Consider the following 19254-nt stretch of genomic DNA (forward strand, 5'->3'; position numbering starts at 1 on the left):
CCAGCCTGGGCAACAGAGCAAGACTCTGTCTCAAAAGAAAAAAAAAAAAAGAAAAGAAAAGAAAAGAATTGTGGCACATTTATATACTGAAGTACTGTAGAGTGACGAAAAGGAAAGTACTCTCAGTATTGAGCAAAAGAAGACAGACGCAAAATAATACATACTATAGGATTCCAATTATACCAATTCAGAAACGGGCAAAAATTAATGTAGGCTCTTACCAACCCAGATAGTGGTTAACTCTGGTAGGGAGGGTAGAACAGAGACTGGGGCAGGGCCCAAGGAAGACTTTAGGATGCTGCTAATAATTTAATTTTAATTTTAACCTATGTGATGATTATATAGCTGGGCTCACTTTATGATAATTCACCAAGTATTTCACTCAGGACTTGTTCATTTTTCTGAATATGTTATTTTAATTTTCAAAAAACTATGCAAATCTTGATGGTAGCAGAATTTGAAGTGATTTTGTAGGTTTTGCATTGTTTTTAGATGACAGGAATTTTATTAACCTTTGGGATTTATGAATCTATGTCATTGTTCAACTTTGAAGTTCAAATGCTTTTTAAGAATGAAACTTTTCTTTAGGGATCGTTGTTTAACACTTCTATGTTATGACATTGGCTTTTTTCCTTTCTGATATACCTTACCATTTGGACAGATATTTACGCTGTGAGAGTGGATCACAGCACTGACTTCAAGATCTGAAATTTACTCATGAAATCCCTAACCTGTATGAGTGTTTTCATCAGTTGGACACAAGACCAGTATTCTTACCAGCTCTTGCAATGACACGGCTCTAATTAATATTAAAACAATATTACTGCTTGATATTGACCCCAAGCCACATTAGATAATGTTCTTCTTTGTGTTATTCAACAAACAGGCATTTTCATAAAATCTTGATTCCTGGAAATGGAAAAAAAAAAAAAACCCTTTTATTATTGTATTGTGGAAGATACAGAAACACAATAAGGAAATGTACTATTTAAACTATAACGATAATGGAAACTGTAGCAATCGTTTCTATTTATCGCATGTTAAACCAAGATTGGCTGCATCTGGCTTGCACTTGTGTTGGGTTTGGCCCGCCTACTGCTTTTACCATTTCTGAATTTGTTGCTAATGGTTAAACATTGAGAGATTGCACATACAAAGCCATGATTTTTGGCTTTCCCTAAAAAAAATGAAAAGATCTGCAAAACCAGACCCTCATTTCATCATAGTAGCTACTGGATGGAGCTGAGTACTGGCTATCCACGTACACAGTGCTCGGATGATCCCTTTTGTCACGGTCTCCATCCTTCCCTGTTGATCCCTGTGTCATCCCTGCACTGTTGTTTACATAGAACAGAATTGAGAGGGAAGAGCTTCTGGTATCTGCGTATGGCAGTGGTTGGCCCTGTCTGGCTCACTTAGACTTTTGAGTTTCCACCTTTTGGCCTGGTGCTGGGCTAGGAATTTTACACATATTATCTCATTTATTCCCCCAAACAACTTCATCCTCGTCCCATTTTATAGATGAGGAAACTGAGGCTCAGGGACGTTGTACCGTTTGAGTAAGACCACCAAGATAGCAAGCAAGGGAGCCTGTCCTTGTCTAAAAAGGTCCTTTACTCTGTAGTCACCCAAGAACTTGCAGATATAGAAACAACTGGTGGATAACATTTCAAAGTCAATAAGCTCAAGCTTTAAACAAGGACAAGACAAACCCTGAGACAAGTGAAAATGGGGTATCTTGGACAAGAGAGAAGACACACGATCTTCTGTGGCTAGCAGGATTCTTATAAACCAGTATAACGAAAAAATTCAGGTAATTCTTTAATGCAGTTTGCATGTTGTTTCTGTCATAGACTCATACAATTAAGAGAAGGAATGGACATTAGGAGTCATCTAGGCAGGCTTACAACCTAAGCAGATAAAACCTTTGAAAATTACAGAAGGACTTTTTATAGGGCAAATGTTGATGGTTGAGGGAACATAGCCCCCAAGGACAAGGGGATGGGAGTTTGAATTTTAGGAGACACCATTTAAATCACAGAGTGAAACAGACAAGTTACTCAACATCATTGCAGGTCAGTTTCTTCTCCATTAAAAGGAGAGCACAGGGCTGGGTGCTGTGGCTCACACCTGTAATCCTAGCACTTTGGGAGGCTGAGGCGGGTGGATCACCTGAGGTCGGGAGTTCAAGACCAGCCTGACCAACATGGAGAAACCCCGTCTCTACTGAAAATACAAAATTAGCCGGGCGTGGTGGCTCATGCCTGTAATCCCAGCTACTTGGGAGGCTGAGACAGGAGAATCTCTTGAACCCGGGAGGCGGAGGTTGCGGTGAGCCGAGATCGCGCCATTTCACTCCGGCCTGGGCAACAAGAGCGAAACTCCATCTCAAAAAAAAGAGGAGAGCATAACCTGTAGCTTACACCACTGTTATAAAGACTAAATATCCTGTTATATCCGACAGTGATCATTTAACAAATCTTTGTTTTTCCTTTCATTCTCGTATTTTTCTAGAATCCTGGAAAGGCTCCTGGGAGGGATGCAAAACATCACCCACCTAGTCCAGAGAGACCCTTGTTTTGCAACTGAGGAACTGAAACCTAGAAAACTGTGGTATAATGAATCTCACAGCCTCAGCAGCCTTCTTCAGGCGTTAGAAAGGGGCAGGGGGAGACTCCCTAACATACTATAGCTGTGGTCATAAATGCACTGGCACCTTCTTGTGAATGCATTGGCCATGTTTGGAGAAAATTAAATTATTTCACCAAAATGACCTGTAGTGAGAACTTTAAAGAACAAAAAGGAAAGAGCCATCCTCTGATGCAGAGTTTAATCCCTTTCCTAACAGATTTGTCGGATGCGGCTGTATAAGTCCCAGTCCTCCTTTTAAATGCTGTGTGTCCACACTGAGTCACTGAACCTCTCTTACCCCAAATTGCCTCTGCATAAATTGGGGGTGCTGTGGAGGGTTTTTGCAAAGATGAAAAGGAGTCCATGGTGCCTAGCATGGATTAGGTTTTGCTGAGTGTTTGTAAGTGCAACAAAGAAAAATAAAGCAGATTGAGATGCTAGTGCCAGGGCAATGGGCTTGGTGAGGAGTGGGGAAAGGGAAGTGCTGTGTTAGTAGAGTGATCTGGGCAGGCCTCTCTTACAGGGGACATTAAACAGAACCAGGTGGCGAAGGGAAGGAAAAACGTTTGGTTGAAGAGCAAGAGATAGAGAGTGCTTGGTGCTTTTGTAGGATGCCAAGGAGGAGTCTGGGTGGCCGGAGAGAAATAGAAGAGAGGAGAAGCAACATGGTTGATGAGGTCTGGCAGAGAAGCAACATGGTGGATGAGGTCAGGAAGCGTAGGCGGGGACCTATCACACAGGCCTGCAAAGTGGATCTTGGCACCTTGACCTCTGGCTTCTCATTCCTTGTTCTCCCCTGCTCAGGAAGCTTAGTCCTTGCAATTTGGACTTGCCTCTAGCTGCTAATCAAAGTTCAGAGGAACCTGAGAGAGTATTTCCTCTTCTTGCCTATAAGGAGGTCACCTAGATCTCTGGTTCCAGCATTTGCTAGCTGGTAAGAATCACCTGGGGCATTTGTTTAACATATAGACTCCCAGTCCACCCTGGGGCACTTAATGAACCAGACAGCCCAGAATCCTGCCCTAGATCTACTAAATGGGGTTCCTCAGGGGAGGCGCCCAGGTGTCTGTATTTTTAACAAGTGCCTCTCTTCTGGCCCGTTTGAGAAGTTTGACCTGGATAAAGTACAGCCTCTGGGTTCCTGGTCTCAGCTCCCCTCCTCCCCTCCTGGGCTCTGGGACTTGGATTTAATAATAACCAGCGTGGTAACGACATTGCTGATGGAGTGCCTACTGTTTGTCTTGCCCCACAGCCTCACTCCCTATTTTATCTCCTCTGGGTTAAATCTTAGTCTTCACACCAAGTGCCTGGCCACTATGTTGTTTGTACTTCTGTTAATCATTTATTATGTTGAATTGCACTTCATTTATATAGCGTACTTCCTTTTTAGAACTTTCCTGTGGACTCTAATAACATTGCCTAGAAAAGTGCCCAGCACTTACCGAGTGCTGGCAAAATCATTGTTATTATTATTTGTTTGGATTTCACACACTTCAGATAGTGAGGACTCACCTTTCCATAGTCATATCCGAATCCTTAGTCTTCAGCAAAATACCTGAAATAGAGTAGATGCTCAATGAATCTTGAAATGCCAGAAATAAAAATAATATTAGTTACTTTTTATGGAGCATTTATTGTACATCAAGCACAAGTCCTTGACTTGTAGTAACTAGTTTCTTCCGTAGAACTGTCCTATGAGGTAGGTACTAATATTCTTTTTTTTTTGTTTTGTTTTGAGACGGAGTCTTGCTCTGTCGCCTAGGCTGGAGTGCAACGGTGCGATCTCTGCTCACTGCAAGCTCCGCCTCCCGTGTTAAGGCCATTCTCCTGCCTCGGCCTCCTGTGTAGCTGGGACTACAGGCGCCGGCCACTGCGTCCAGCTAATTTTGGTGCTAATATTCTTATTGTGCAGATGGGGGAACAGAGGCACAGAGAAGTTTTATAATAGGTAAAGCTGAGATTGAACCCAGGCAGGCATGTCTTCTGTGATCTCTCTAAGGTTTCTTTCATTTCTTAAATGGACATGATTCTAGATCTCCTTTTTTCTGGGTAAGTTTGCTCTCTCCTGCTTAGTTCTCTATAGAGATTCGGTAGAGTTGGTTCTCTCCCTGTGTATGAATAACGCTTCACAGATCCTAAGAAATGAACTAGATCGGAATTTCCACCCAGGCTTAGTGGGCTCGGTTGTGTTGACTTTTGTCACTTTTCAAGCCATGCGTTTTCTTTGCCTCCTGGGATCATGTGCCAGTTGCCTTGGCTCCTGTGGCTGATGGATGATTAGATCCAGCCTTTCAGGGCAGATCAGGGTCAGCCTGCTCCAAGCAGTAGCAAAAACCAGGCCCTTGCCTTTCCTTTCCTAGAAGCCGTACCTGTGAGTTAGCGGTTCTCAAAATGCTGCACTTAGCTCACTTGAGAGCAGTTTGAGGGCAGATTGGTCCTTGGACTCTTCAGATCCCCAGTGCAGACATGAATATACGTCTTCTGGGTGCTCAGATTGTCAGGCACACACAGACACTGGTTCTGAGCCAACACTGAAGGAGACAGGTCTGAGAGAGACAAGCACCTCACCCACGGCTTAATTTCATGTTTTGGATAAACACTGAGAAGTGAGTGGCATGAAGGGGCGGATAAGCAAAGATCGCCGAGAGTGAGTATTTACAAAATTTTTTCATTTTGCTCTCACCAGTCTTCTTCCTAATAGCTCTTGCTGCTCTGATGGCTCTCTGACAAATAGAAAGGAGCCTGTTTTCCCTTTGGTCCACACCTCTGCTCCAGACAATCCCTGTCTTGCATTCCAGATGCTTCAGTGACAGGTAGTCATCCGAAAGAGACCCTGGGATTGTATTTTTCTTGGCTTCTTTGCTTGTTCTGTTCCCCGGGTGAAATCCCTCCGCTCCTTCAGGCTTCGAGGCATTTCCTTCCCTCTGTCCTTAGTGTGGGATAATAGAAGTTAACACTTGGTGGGGCTTTGCTGTGTGTGCTTCTCTAAAGCACTTGCATTGATGTTGATGACACATCACCCAGGGAGGCACTAGCATCACCCTCCTTTTAGAGGGAAAGGCAGGTGCAGGATGTTGAGAAACTTGCCCTAGGTCCCAACCTGGGAGTAGCAGAGCCGCTTGTGTGGCCTGGAGCCCACGTTCTCACCCACCATACACACAGTGCATCTCGCTGCCTGTTTTCCCTCTTCCTCCTCCCTCCCTTCTGTAGCAGTCATTCGGCTGTAGTTCCTCCTCTGTGTTGAGCACCGTACCAGTCAGGAAACAGGGACAAATGAGGTGTTTTCCTGGGCGTGAGTGTGGCAGAGCCATCCAGAAGTCCAAGTGTGTCCCCGGTGCAATGAGAACACAGTACACAAGACCTAATGGGGCCCTGTAGGGCCAGAGGTCAGGAGAGGGCATCGTGGCAGCAGGCATGCTCTGGTGACCCATGAGAAAGCACATTGTCGTTTGGTAAGACACAGAGGAGCCACACAGGCTGGGCAAGAGGGAGACTAGCAGATCCCAGGTATGCCAGGCATCCCCATTCCATTCCCATCACAGAGAGCATCCACGTCCTGGGAGGGGGGATAGTAGGACTGGAGCGGACGTGGGCTTTGCAGTCAGAACACTCTGGGTTTGAAACCTGTCTGTTCCACTTACTAGCTGGGTGACCATGGGCTTGTCTCTTGCCTTCTGTAAGTTTTCTCATGTATAAGTGGAAACAACAATACCGTCCTCACAGATGTATGTGAAAGTCTAAGAATGATGACTTTTGCAGGCAACTGACACATATTAGGCTGTCAGCAAATTGCAGATACTTGTTTTATTTCTTTCTTTTTTGAGGGTATCATGTATTGATAAACTTCAGATCTGTGATTGCAAATAGAGTATTAAAAGAGTCTGTTGCGGCATATAGTTGTTCCTCAATAAATATAAAGCAAAGGCTTAATTTGCACACAGTTGGACTGGATGCATAGCCAGCAGGGCATGATGGAAAACTGCACAAAATGACAACTGAGAGTGGCTAAGTGGATTGCTCAAGGTCACTCAGCTGGTACGTGAAAGAGCTCACTTTCTTATTGAATCTCCATAACAGCCCTGTGATTCAAGCTGGGCTAACATTATCTGTGTCTTAGAGAAAATGAAAACCCAGGGAAGGTGAATGTCTTGTGCAAGTCAAATGACTGGATCCTAGAATAATGAACTTCATCACTAAATAGCCATGTGACAAGTCGAGGACTCCCTTTCCTCATCTGTAAAATGGGGGTGGTGATATCTGCCCTGACCACCTCAAAGAGTTGTGATGGAGGTCAGATGGAAGAGAGATAAGAAGCCTGGCTTCTGTATAGAGAATGAGCTATGGCAGGAATTTAGGCCAGATCACCAGCTGGCTAGCCAACATGGTTATCCAGATAAGCAGTGAGGTGACCTGAACTTAGATGGTGACAGTGGCAATGGAGATGAGGCAGAAGTGGCTGCCTGGGGATAGGTTTTGGAGGTAGAGGCTTCAGGCCTTGGTGATATTTGGGTTGTGAAGGAGAGGGAAAGAGTCAATGATGACTCCAGGTTTTGACTTGAGCAAATGGATACTGGCAGAGAGGTTGGTTGGAAGAGCTGTGTGGGACGGGTGATCCATGGCTGGTTCAGGACATATTGTTAGCTGATCAAAGATCTGAGAGTGAACTTCCAGCACGCTCCTACCTGGGTATATTGAGCCATTCTTGCGTTGCTATAAAGAAATACCTCAGGCTGGGTAATTTATAAAGAAAAGAGGCTTATTTGGCTCATGGTTGTGCAGGCTATACAGGCATGGCACCAGCATCCGCTTGGCTTCTGGGGAAGCCTCAGGGAGCTTACAATCAGGGCAGAAGGCAAAGTGGGAGCAGACGTGTCACATGACCAGAGGGGAAGCAGGAGAGAGAGTAAGGGGAGGTACCATACATTTTTTAAACAACCGTATCTCACAAGGATTGCACCGAGAGAATGGTGCTAAAGCATTCATGAGAAATCCGCCCCCATAATCCAAGCCCCTCCTACCAGGCTAACTTTGGAGATTAGATTTCAACATGAGATTTGGAGGGGACAAAGATCCAGACTCTATCACTGGGTGCTGGAACACCTGAACCAGTGACATCCAATAGTGAGGTGAGCTAGAAGCCGGTGTCAACCATCTTTACTAGGAAAACAATAAAAAAGACATTATATAGAAAGAAAGATTGGGATGCCTTTTAAAAATTCCCAGTGTGAAAAAGACATTGTAGTTTTATTTTTATTATAAAGAAAAATCTGGTTGAAGTAAAGCTGAAGTGTCCACGTGGTTTTGCTAGGCAGTGCTCTCGCCATGTGATAGGGTAGAAAGTGCAGGGGTTCTTGTACCGGAAAACCTGGGTCCTGAATCTGATGCTGCGACTCGCTGGCTACGTGGCCTTGGAGGGGTCCCCTGACCTTTCTGAACCTCAGACCAAGTGGGCTTCTAGTCCTTGCTTTCGGGCCTGGTATGCTAAGTAAGGGAACTCATCCTACGTGACAGGTTCCTTGCACACAGTGTGCTCAGTGCATGAGGGTTGACGAGTGAGTGATCACCTCCTTTAGGAGAACAGGATAGGAACGAACAGCTACGTCATCACATCAAGAGTAGTCACTGATGCTTGTGTGGAGCACTTGCTATATGCTAGGTGCTGTTCTCTGTGATTTACTTAGATTAACTCATTCCGTCTTCACAACCACCCTGTGAGGCTGGTCCTATTATCCCTGCTTACAGGTGAGGAAACTGAAGTACACAGAGGTTCAATGACTTTCCCAAAGTCACTCCTCTGGGAAGTAGAGTCAGGAGGGCTCCAGGGCTCACTGTCTTGTCTCCAGGGACCGTGCTTTTGCTTACCACGCTATATTGTCTCAGCATGTAAGGAGGAACCCTTGTTAGCCTCATCTTACATATGAGCAAACAGAGGCCCCAAATGGTTAAATGCACGACGGAAGCACAGCAGTTTGGTGACAACTGGTACCTTCTCACTTGTGAGTGGTTAAAAGTGGGGTGTCCGGAGCTGGTTCTGCTGAGACCTTCAGCCAAGGAGCAGTTCTTTGTCCCGAACAGAGGCTCCATCCATCTGGAGGGTGGGCATGGAACCCACTCACATTCTCTTGCACTCCCCTCCTGGCCCTGGGCTTTGGAAAGGTTGGATTTCTCGCTGGGTGATTGCAGGACCACAGAGCTCTCTCTCTCTTCCCGCTGCCGTTCCAGGCGCTCAGGCTATGCTTTCTCAGTGTCTGTTTCTGTGCAGTCGCTCTCACGGGGTCCTCCCCTCATCCTGCTTGTGGCATCATGAGAAATTATGGTCATGGGTATTTGCGGGCTGTGTTGGTGCTGCCGGAAACCTGCTCTTCTTGTGACTCCAAGCCCAGCGGGGTAGGGTGCAGTTGTTGGCTCTGCGTTTCTGCACTTGGCTCGAGCACACTTGGGTATGTAGGAGAGTCTCAGCTCCCTCCACCAGAAATGTTTGCAGCTGATCCAGGTGACTAATATTTGATGTTACAGTTGTTGGTCTTTCTATAGATATTTATATTGCTGTCAACCTGTAAGTGCCTTGAAGGTTAAAACTGGCTTTTGGGCCTCGTTAAACCACCTACTGTGCTTTGCACTTAGTGGGAATGCATTCAGTAGTTGAGGTGGTGTTCCTATTTCTGATACTTAATTTGCATTTTTAACCTACCCAAGGGAGCATGTTATTGCTTGATCTATCAGGTGAGCTGTTGTCAAGACTGTAATCTAATTAATTGCTGGGGCCCAGAAGCCTCGGTGCTTATAATGCTGCAGCATTTATTCCACACGTGTGGCCTTCATGCTCAGTGTGCCGCTTATCATACACACAGCAGACATATTTTGACAAAGGCTTGCCTTCTTTTGTGAATCCCAAACTAGTAGCCCTCACATTTGCAATTTTCCTTCTATTTAATGAAATCGTTCCAGATCATTCTGTGACAATCGCAGGTAAACATTGCTCTGCACAAGGCCCACTCTTCTGGGATTCTTCCATGCCTGTTTCACATTTCTCAAACTCTTAGGCCCAAATGTCAGATGGTGTGGGATTTGGAAAGTTGGGAATCCTGAGCATATTTGAGTTGAAAATTCACCCAGAGCTTGAGTGAGTGAGGATGGAGGTAGTGGGGGAGGGCATGAACTGTTTTTGCTTTTATGTAATGGCGCACCTTTGAGAATGATCTTGTGGCTTTTGAGCAGGTAAGAGTGGGTTGCAGGGCTTCAAGGCCTCCATAGTGGTTTGTTTTGCACCTTTCTTTTTGGATATGGAGGTTTCCCCTGGGTGGCCAGCTGATTTTTTGGTGCCTCCATTTATGCCCTAACTCCTTGTTTTTCTCTTAGATCATTGCATACGGAGCACATATTTATTAAGTACCAAGTATACGTGTGATACTGGACTAGTGTCCGAGAAAGACAGTAAGATTAAGACATAGTTTCTGCCTTGACGAAAAGTGTTCTTTTTTAGTCTTAGGTGATAATGACCTTTCTTCCTGTGGTCATTTTCTGAAGATAATAGGTCCTCGGAGGAAACCAGGAGATGAGATGATGGCAACACTGATTAATGAGTAAAAAGGGAAATTATAGAATGGTGGGAAGCAAGAATTTAAGGCTGAGAGCAATCTTCTTTTGGAGGGGAGGACTCACTGTTGCCATTTAACATACTTGCTGTAGTAGAAGTATGTATGCTGGTGTTCAGGAATCCAGAAAAAGGGACACCTAAGTATCTGCGGACATCCAAGAAAGCTTTTGTGGAAGAAGATGCCGCCTGGGCTGAATCTTGAAGCATGCCTAGGAGTAGGCCAAGGAGAGGAGTCAGAAGGCCACCCTTGAGTCTTGCTATCGTTGGGATCTCCAGGAAGCGCGGTGGTCAAGGTCTGTGTGCTGAGATCATATGCCAGATGTGGTGTTGGTTTAACCCAATCAGTCAGATGATCCCAGTGGGAAAAGCAACACAGCGAGTCTGAAACACTGTATCATACCACACAGTGCCTCAGCTCTCAAATTTCTCTGTTAGCTTTTGAGCCCTGCAGAAAATCAGCTGTGTCTTTCTACTTTCAGGGAGTCCTTCTCTGCTTCTGCACTCATACCTTGAGGTGCTCTCATCTCATCCCCCGCCTCCTTCCATGCCCTCATCTTTGGCTTTCAGTGATTCTGTATTAATAGCTGCGATTAAACTGCCTCATCTCATCAGGGAGGAGATATTAATCTTCATCAGGCCCAGGGAAGAGCTTCATTTTTTTCTGCTCTTCTCCTCTCCCCAGGCTGCCCCACTGAGCTCAGGTGCTGTCAGCTGTACCACTGTCTGTGGGACGTGGAGTCATCTGCTTCTGCAGATGCATTTCAGTGAGGTTCACTTCTCTGACTCCGTCCCTTAGCCTCCCTGCACCCAGAGCTTCGCAGGCTGTAATTGAAGACCACTGTCAGGAGAGGGAGAGAAGGGGAAAAATACTCCCTCAAATAGAAATTCCCAACTTCATTGTCTTGCGCTGCTGCAGGGTAAATTAGACCAGGACAGTACCGCCGCTGGAAGCTGTAGGCTTTTTGGTTTATGAAATCCTATTCAGCCCTTGGAGAAGTATGCCGCTTTTCATGCTATGATTCTAGTGATTAGCTATGAACTGAGGATGTCAGATGCCCAGGGGCAGGAACAGCAGACAGGGAGGCTTGAGAGTTCATCAGGCAATTAGGATGGAAAAGAGCTATTCCCAAAGCCAGGCATCCCAGGCTGGTCCTGCCGGTGTGCACTGACAGCCAGTGACCCAAAGCCGGGCATCCCGGGCTGGTCCTGCCGGTGCCCACCGACAGCCAGTGACCCAAAGCCAGGCATCCCGGGCTGGTCCTGCCGGTGCGCACCAACAGCCAGTGACCCAAAGCCGGGCATCCCAGGCTGGTCCTGCCAGTGTGCACCAACAGCCAGTCATAACTCAGCACCCATCGAGTTTCTGCATGTGCCCAGTGAGCACAGGGCTGGCATGGTAAATGACACATGGTATCTCATTTAATCTTGACAAGCTTGCCAGGCATGTACTGTTATTCCATTTTTCCAATAAGGGAACTAAGGCCCGAGAGAGTAAGTACCTAGGCTGAGGTTACATGGCTTGCAAATTCTGTCTCAGCTTTCTTCACTCTTCCTGTCACACTCTGCACACTGTATCTAGGATGACTGTATAATGTCTTGTCCAAACTGGAACACTGTTAAGAATGCAAGGAGGATAGGGACATACATGGGGAGTGGTCCATGGAAACCGAGAAGCATGGTCTCTTTCTACTACCCAACACTTCCATGCTCCTTTGGAAGCAGGGCTAGCCAGATGGACACCATTCCCCCTTCCTCATTTCCCTGCCCTCCTCTCCTCCCATCTGAGTCATCTGAGGCCCCTGAGTGCCCTGCTGGCTTTCCAAATGCCTGATGCTAGACAGCCTGATTAGTTTGCTTTCACAATGAAGAATCTCAAATAACCACTGCCCCTTGGCTCAGCAAGGAGCCTTCATACCCAGACCACCTCCTAGGATCTATTTAACTCCCTCTCCTCTGTGGGATTGGCCTTTGTTCAGCCTTTGAGCACACCTGGGTTGGGGAAATGATTCTTTTTCCCAGAATGGGCTTTATTTGCATTCCACCAGCAATCTTCTTACTCGGAGGGATTCCTGGGACATTAAATTAGCAGAAAATGACATTAGCGCTAAGAACCAAATTCGATTACCTGAAATACAAGTATTATTGTAAGAAAGAAAACAACCTCATCTCCACCTCCACACCCCCAGATCATACCCTCACACTGAATTGTGTTAATGCCAGTTTCCTTTTAGTTGCTGGCTTTGTGTGTGTGCGTGGCAGGTTGTCTCAAAGGCACAGAGTGTGTAATAATAGTACATGTCAGCACAAGGCGAGCTTGTACGGGGTTTTTCCCCATGTAATTTGCCGGCTCTTCTGGCTGTGGTGTGTGAATGTGAATTCTGGCAGAGGCTTGTACACTCTGCCTTTACACAGCCCTATCTCCCTAGAATCCAGCCACATCACTACTCACTTTTTCTTCAACTTGACAGGTATTTTTAATGCCTTTATTGTTGCCCCACTCTTTGCTTTTTCTCCAGGAAAGATTCTACAGTGAAAACTCCACCCACTTCCCCCTGTACTTGAAGCCTTGCCAAACTCTTCACTCTTTGCTCCTGGAGGCCTCTGGGTATTCCTCTGTTAGCACTGATCTCTAGGTAGAGTGCTTTACCCAGGGTTGGTGTGTGATATGTCCTGGAAAATGGAACAGTGATATTACTTCCTCATAACGCTGTTGTGGACTTAAGTAATGCACCTGAAGCAGAAAAATAGAGCCAGGTGTGTACTAATTAATATTAGCAGTTAACGCTTGTTATGACTAAATGTTGACAAAGTGTTAAAATGCCGGGACTTAGCGTGTGTCGCTCCCACAAAACTGACAGCTCTGGGAGGGCAGGGCTGTGTCATCTTGTTCAATTTTGCATCCCCAAAGCCAAAGACAGAGTACCTGGGAAATGCTTAGTGAGTTCAGCTGAGTGAATGAGACAAAAGCCTATGATAAAAGCTTGAAGAAGACATTCTATTCCCTATATACCTGGGGTAGGTTTCGAGGATGGAGTGTAGGTCCTGAGATTCGTCAGAAACAGTTATGGGACAAATAAGAAGCAAATGACACAGGGTCATTTCAGGCTGCTGCATGTCTGAATTTGACTGTTTACATGGGGGGGGGGGTGCCATAGTCTTCTGTGAAGAAAGGGGAGGATCCCTTCTGGCCTACACAGCATCCAGGTCTTCGTGCGTGTCGGGGAGGTTTGACCTGTATCTCTTTTGTAGGAAGCCAGAGTCATCTGTTGACATTGAGGCAGAGAACTTGCCTCTGAGTCCATCCATGCCTGAAACTCGTTTTGTGACCATGGCAAGTTATTTATCTCCTTTCTAGAATCTAAAATATGGTGGCTTGGGGTTAGGGGAGTTAAAACACATTTTACATGGATTGCTATCCTCTAAAAAGAGTGAAAATGAAAATAAACTCAAAGTAAATCAACCAAAAGATCAGAGCTAAAGCTGCGAGATTCTTAGAAGGAAACATGAGAGTAAATCTTTGTAACTTTAGATTAGGCAACAGTTTCTGAGATATGACCCTGAAAGCACAACCAACAAAAGAAAAAAATAGATAAATTGGACTTCATCAAATTAAAATCTTTTGTGTTTCAAAGGGTTCCTTCAAGAAAATTAAAAGACACAAAATAGGAGAAAATATTTGCAGTCATTTATCTGATAAGGGACTTACGTACAGAATAGATGAAGAACTCTTATAACTTAACAATGAAAAGACAAATAACCCAATTAAAAAATTGAGTGATGGATTTGAAGAGATATTTCTCCAAAGAAGATACATACGTTGTCAAAAAGCACATGAAAAAATGCTCAGCATCGTTAGTTATTGGGGAAATGCAAATCAAAACCACAATGGGATACCACTTCACACTCACTAGGGTGGCTGTTATCAAAAAGATAGAAAATAACAAGCAGTAGGGAGGATAGGGAGAAATTGGAATCCTTATACATTGCTGGTGGGAGTATAAAATGGAACAGCCACTTTGGAAAACATTTGAGTGAAATGTGGAGTTGACGTGTGGCCCGGCAATTCTGCTCCAGATATCTGTGCCCAAAAGAACTGAAAACAGGTTCTCAATCAAAAATGTGTACAAAATTCTTCAAGACAGCATTATTCGTGATAACCAAGAAGTGAAAACTACCTGAATGTCTATCAATTAATAAATGGATAAACAAAATGTGGCCTAGTCATACAATGGAATATTATTCAGCTATTACAAGGAATAAAGTATTGATACATGCTATAATGTGAGTGAAATTTGAAAACATGCTAAGTAGAAGAAGCCAGATACCAAAGGCCACATATGTATATGTGATTCCATTTATATGAAATGTCAGAATCAGCCAGTCAATAGAAATAGAAAGTAGATTGGTGATTTTGAAGGTTTGGGGAAGGGGGGAATATGGGGAGGGTCGGTGTTTGTTTTTTGGGTGATTAAAATGCTGTGGAATTAGATAGTGGTGATAGCTGCACAACTCTGTGGATATGCTAAAAACTACTGAAATGTACATGTTAAAAGGGTGAATTATTTGGTATATAAATTAGATCTCAATAGAGTTATTATTTAAAGAAGGAAAATGGAGCTGCTGAAGGCAAAACAGGACTAGGAGACTTGGATCCCCTCATTCACTGGTTCTTTCGACCCTCCCTTTCCTCTGCTGCTGGGGTATTTTCTGAGATACCTTTGTTGGGGAGGAAAAAAATCAATTTTCCCTCTACTCTTAGCTCTTAGCTGGGATGGACCTCTGTAACAAAAGACAGATTAACAGGAGAAAATCAAACAGAAGTTTATTAAGGTGTGCATTTCATGTATGCAGGGTGCACACCCAGGGAATGCATGGTTCTCAAAGAGGTGGTTTAGAAATCCAGCTTATATAGTGTCTTCGACAAAGAACAGTAAGTTTTTAGATAAGTAACAAAACAAAAGGAAAAAGGCTTCAAGTCCCTAGGTGCAGCAACTGCGGGAAGGCAAATATCAAATACATGGGAATTTGTTAAGTAGATTCCTCCAGTGCCTTCTCCGGGCTGAGAAGGGCCAAAGCTTCTTTCATGATCAACCTTTGTCCTTTCTGGAAGAAGGGGAGGAGGGACACTGCTACCTTTGTAAACTGATGTCCTGCTTTTAGGCACATAGTGGGAGGGCAAAGAGCTTATATTCTGTTTATTCTCAGTCATCTCTCATTCAAAATAATGCTTTTGCTAAAGTGACATATTTTTGGCTGGCAGATTCTGATCTCCTACACCATCCAAGTTCCAGGAACATGTTTTGGAGGACTTCTATAGATTCTTCCAACTTGGTTATTGTGTGTTTCCAGGAAACAGGAGTGAAGCATCCCATGGTAGCCAGAGGTAGCATGGAAGATGTTTCCTTTTGCCTGTGTCTCTGAACCCCTTACTCTGAAGGGGCGTGACCACCGACTCTCCCAGTTTAAATAGAAGTGGGAGAAGGTCTTTGTGATGACTTTCCACTTAGTTTATAGACCTGTCCTTTACCATAGCTGAGGCCAGGATTGTTAGGAAGGAGAAACATGAGCCCCAAACTCCTCTCCTTCATTGAAACATGAAAGCTAAACAGGGCTTCCATGCAATTTCCTAGGACAAAGAGAAACAAGCAAGAGAGAAAGCAAAAAGCCCTCCCGCAGATGGACAAAGAGTATTTCAAAGCACAATAATGTTGTAGTAGTTCTTCTCATAAAACTCTTCAGTGATCTTTCACCATAATAGGATGAAGTCCAGCATCAAGGCTTCTCATCACCAGTGTCATCCCTCACCTCTTCACCACCTCCCCCATCCCATGGTCTCCCATCCTCTGTTCCTTTGACCACATCAGTACCCTCTTCTGCCGTCCTTGTAGGCAAGCTCATGTTCCTCTTTCAAGATCCAACACATCACTATGATATGGCTAGAATTGTGTCTTCCACAAAAGATGTTGAAGTCCTAACCCCCTGCTGCCTGTGAACATGACCTTATATGGAAAGAGGGTCTTTGCAGATAATTAAACTAGGATGAGGTCATTAAGTCGGCTGTAATTCAATTTGACTGTGTCCTGGTGCAAAGGGGAAATTTGGACACAGAATGACGTGTACAGACGATCAGATGTTGTGAGACACACGGAGGATGTCATTTACAAGCTGAGGACTCCTGAGGTTAGTAGAAGTTTGGAGAAAGCCCTAAGCATATCCCTCCCTCACACCCTTCAGAACCAGTCCTGTTAATGGTTTGATCTCAGTCTCCTAACCTCTAAAACTGTGAGGCAGTACATTTCTATTGTGTAAGCCATCCAGGTTGTGGTTCTTTGTTGTGGCAGCCCTGGAAAATGAATACCCACCATCTCCATGAATGCTATGGTCTTTCTGCTTCTCCCTAGCAAGCTATTCAACAAGCCGTATCCCCTAGCACTTTGTCATTTGATTATTATACTTAATTTACATTATATTCACTGCTGTTTGTCTGTCTCACTAAATACACTGTGATGGCAAGGTTTATCTCTTCGCATTCCCAACAACTAGTGATTTACCTGTCACTTAGGAAAGATGTGCTGGCTGGATGGATAGATGGATGGATGGGTAAAACATCAATCTTTTAATTTATTCATTCCAAAAGAGAAAAACCAACTTGTATCAAAGCTCAAAGTTTAAAATGGAAATTAACATGTGAAAGATATATGTGTCATCTCTATTTGAGTCTCTTTGGCAGGCAATCTTAAGCATGCATTTCCCAGTGTAAATAACTCCGGATGTGTTAAAAAGTTCATCAGTGTTTAAGTTCATTAAATTAATGTTGTCATTTTGAGCTGCCGAGTGTGTTGCAGGTTGTAAGCTGTTCATCACATTTCTTTAATTTTGCAGTAGTGTCATCTTCAGGAATGTGGAGTGTATTAAAAATAGAAGAGTTATTTTATATCAAAGAGCCCGGGACCAGGAATTAAAGTACTACAGTCTGCCACTTAATGCTGTGTGACTTTTATTGATTCCTTCATTCAGAAATGCAGCTAAAATCTGAGAGCTGACTTTGTGCCATGGACTCTGTTGGGCATGAGAGGTGCAGAGGTAAAAACACCAGCTTCCACCCTCCAGTGGCTTAATACTCTGGGGTTGTTGCGAGATGAATGAAGCCAAATTCACGAGCAGAATGATGAGTGATATGGGGGACATTGTCACAAGGGGCCATGGAGGCATGGATAGAGGGCACCCGGCTCCAAGTTGGTCATCAGGAAGGGCTTGGTACAGGAGATGACATGACCACAGGAGGTGCTTTGCCTGCCCACAGGTGAGGGGATAGATGGTGTTCCGGACTCATAGAAAGGCAAATGCAAAGGCCCTGAGGTCCATGCAAAGACCCTGAGGCCCATGCAGGGACTTGAAGGCAAATCCCTAGGAAAAGGGCCGAGGCGAATGGCTGCCACAGGAGAGTGTGCAAGTGGCCTCTGGTGGTGTGTGCTTCGAAGGTGACTCCAATCTTCTGGATGCAGATATTCTAGGGGGCTTCTGATATATGCAGTCTTATACATTCAATCTTTTCTCCTTTTGCAAAGAATTTGCTTACTTAGCCTTTTGTGACTCACCTGTTCTTCCATTTCTGGAACACAGACTCTGGTATCTGGTACTATGTTCAGCATCGTACATGTGTCACTGAATCAACCAAGCCTCCTGGAGTTTCTCTTTGGAGAGGAGGCTTCGTATTCTCTGTCAACTTTCCAAATCTTGTTCACTGTGTTCCTGGATCATAGGCTGGTTCCTTCTACCCACTCCTCACGCGAACTCCTGCCCCAGGGCCTTTGCACAGGATTCTGGTTCTGTTCTACTGCCCTTTCAGATCTACTCATTCTTCTTCAGGGCATCCACAGGCTTCCTGGCCCCCAGCTCCCTGTTGTGAGGTCTCTGGCAGAAGATCAGCCAAAAGGAAAGGAGGGAGGCCAGGGATTCCCCAGCCCCGCCCCCTGCCCCAGGCTGCTTCTCTGTGGGCAGAATGAATGAAGCAATGAAGACTACAGCTCCTGCACACTACCTTTCTGTGCTGTTCTCTTGTCTCATTCTTGATCTCCTTTCTGGGACCACTTCAGGCCTAGCGGTGGCATGGTGCCTACTATCACTAACCCAGGGCTACCGAAGCCCTTGTTGTTTCCCTAAGCCCTGCTTTTTTTTTTTTTTGTTTCATGAATTTACTGCATAATAGAGAAGGTGATTTCAGAAGACATAGTATAGCTGAATAAAAGCAAGGCATTTGAATGCTTAATCATTATTTTCCTGTAGATAAATATGGTCTGAATACAAGGACTTTTAAGTAGATTAATTACTGATTCAGTGACTGTATCTAAAGCTGCCTTGTTTGTTTTTAAAACGACTTTATGGAGGATGAATGACATACAAAAAGCTGTCCATATTTCATGTGTACAAGTTGATGAGTTTGCAGATAAATGTACACTGGTGAACCCATCACCACGGTCTATAATCCATCACCTCTGTTTCCTGCTGCTCTCTTTAGTTATTCTTAGTGATAGGGCTTAACATAAAACCTACCCTCCCAGCAAACTTTGAAGGCTACGATAGATACAGTATTGTTAACTAAAGGCTCTGTGTTTTGCAGTAGCTTTCTAGGACTTACTCATCTTGCATAACTGTAACTCTGTACCCTTTGAATCATACCTCCCCAGTACTTCCTCCCCCCAGCCCCAGGAAGCACCATTCTACTCTTTTATTACACACTCTTCAAATTACCCAGTTTGAGTATGCCCTCTTTTTCCTGCTGCAGCTCTGACGAATACAGCTAGCCATTCTCTTTCCTGAATTTAACCCCCTCAGATACCCAAATTTTGCCCCAATATCACCATGTCAGTAAGTTTCCTCGGATCATTCTACTTAGAAATGCAGGCCGGGCCAGGCGCGGTGGCTCACCCCTGTAATCCCAGCACTTCGGGAGGCCGAGGCGGGCGGATCACGAAGTCAGGAGATCGAGACCATCCTGGCTAACACGATGAAACCCCGGCTCTACT

The 19254-nt window shown here is 44.7% G+C and overlaps 1 protein-coding gene and 1 long non-coding RNA gene across 4 annotated transcripts in view; one reads left to right on the plus strand and one right to left on the minus strand.

Annotated features, from left to right (window-relative positions):
• LARGE (like-glycosyltransferase) overlaps positions 1-19254 on the plus strand; it is a 692738-nt gene that overhangs the window by 184534 nt on the left and 488950 nt on the right. The window lies entirely within an intron of this gene.
• Positions 697-19254, minus strand: part of LOC105538940 — a 25854-nt gene continuing 7296 nt past the window's right edge. The window contains exons 4-7 of the long non-coding RNA XR_001005986.1: positions 12678-12898; positions 6273-6482; positions 4144-4186; positions 697-909 (exon numbers count right to left, since the gene is read on the minus strand). This is a non-coding gene — a long non-coding RNA (uncharacterized LOC105538940). The remainder of the gene's footprint in view (positions 910-4143; positions 4187-6272; positions 6483-12677; positions 12899-19254) is intronic.

Source organism: Mandrillus leucophaeus, unplaced genomic scaffold (genome assembly GCF_000951045.1).
Source record: "Mandrillus leucophaeus isolate KB7577 unplaced genomic scaffold, Mleu.le_1.0 Scaffold2, whole genome shotgun sequence".
Classification (NCBI taxonomy): Eukaryota; Metazoa; Chordata; class Mammalia; order Primates; family Cercopithecidae; genus Mandrillus; species Mandrillus leucophaeus.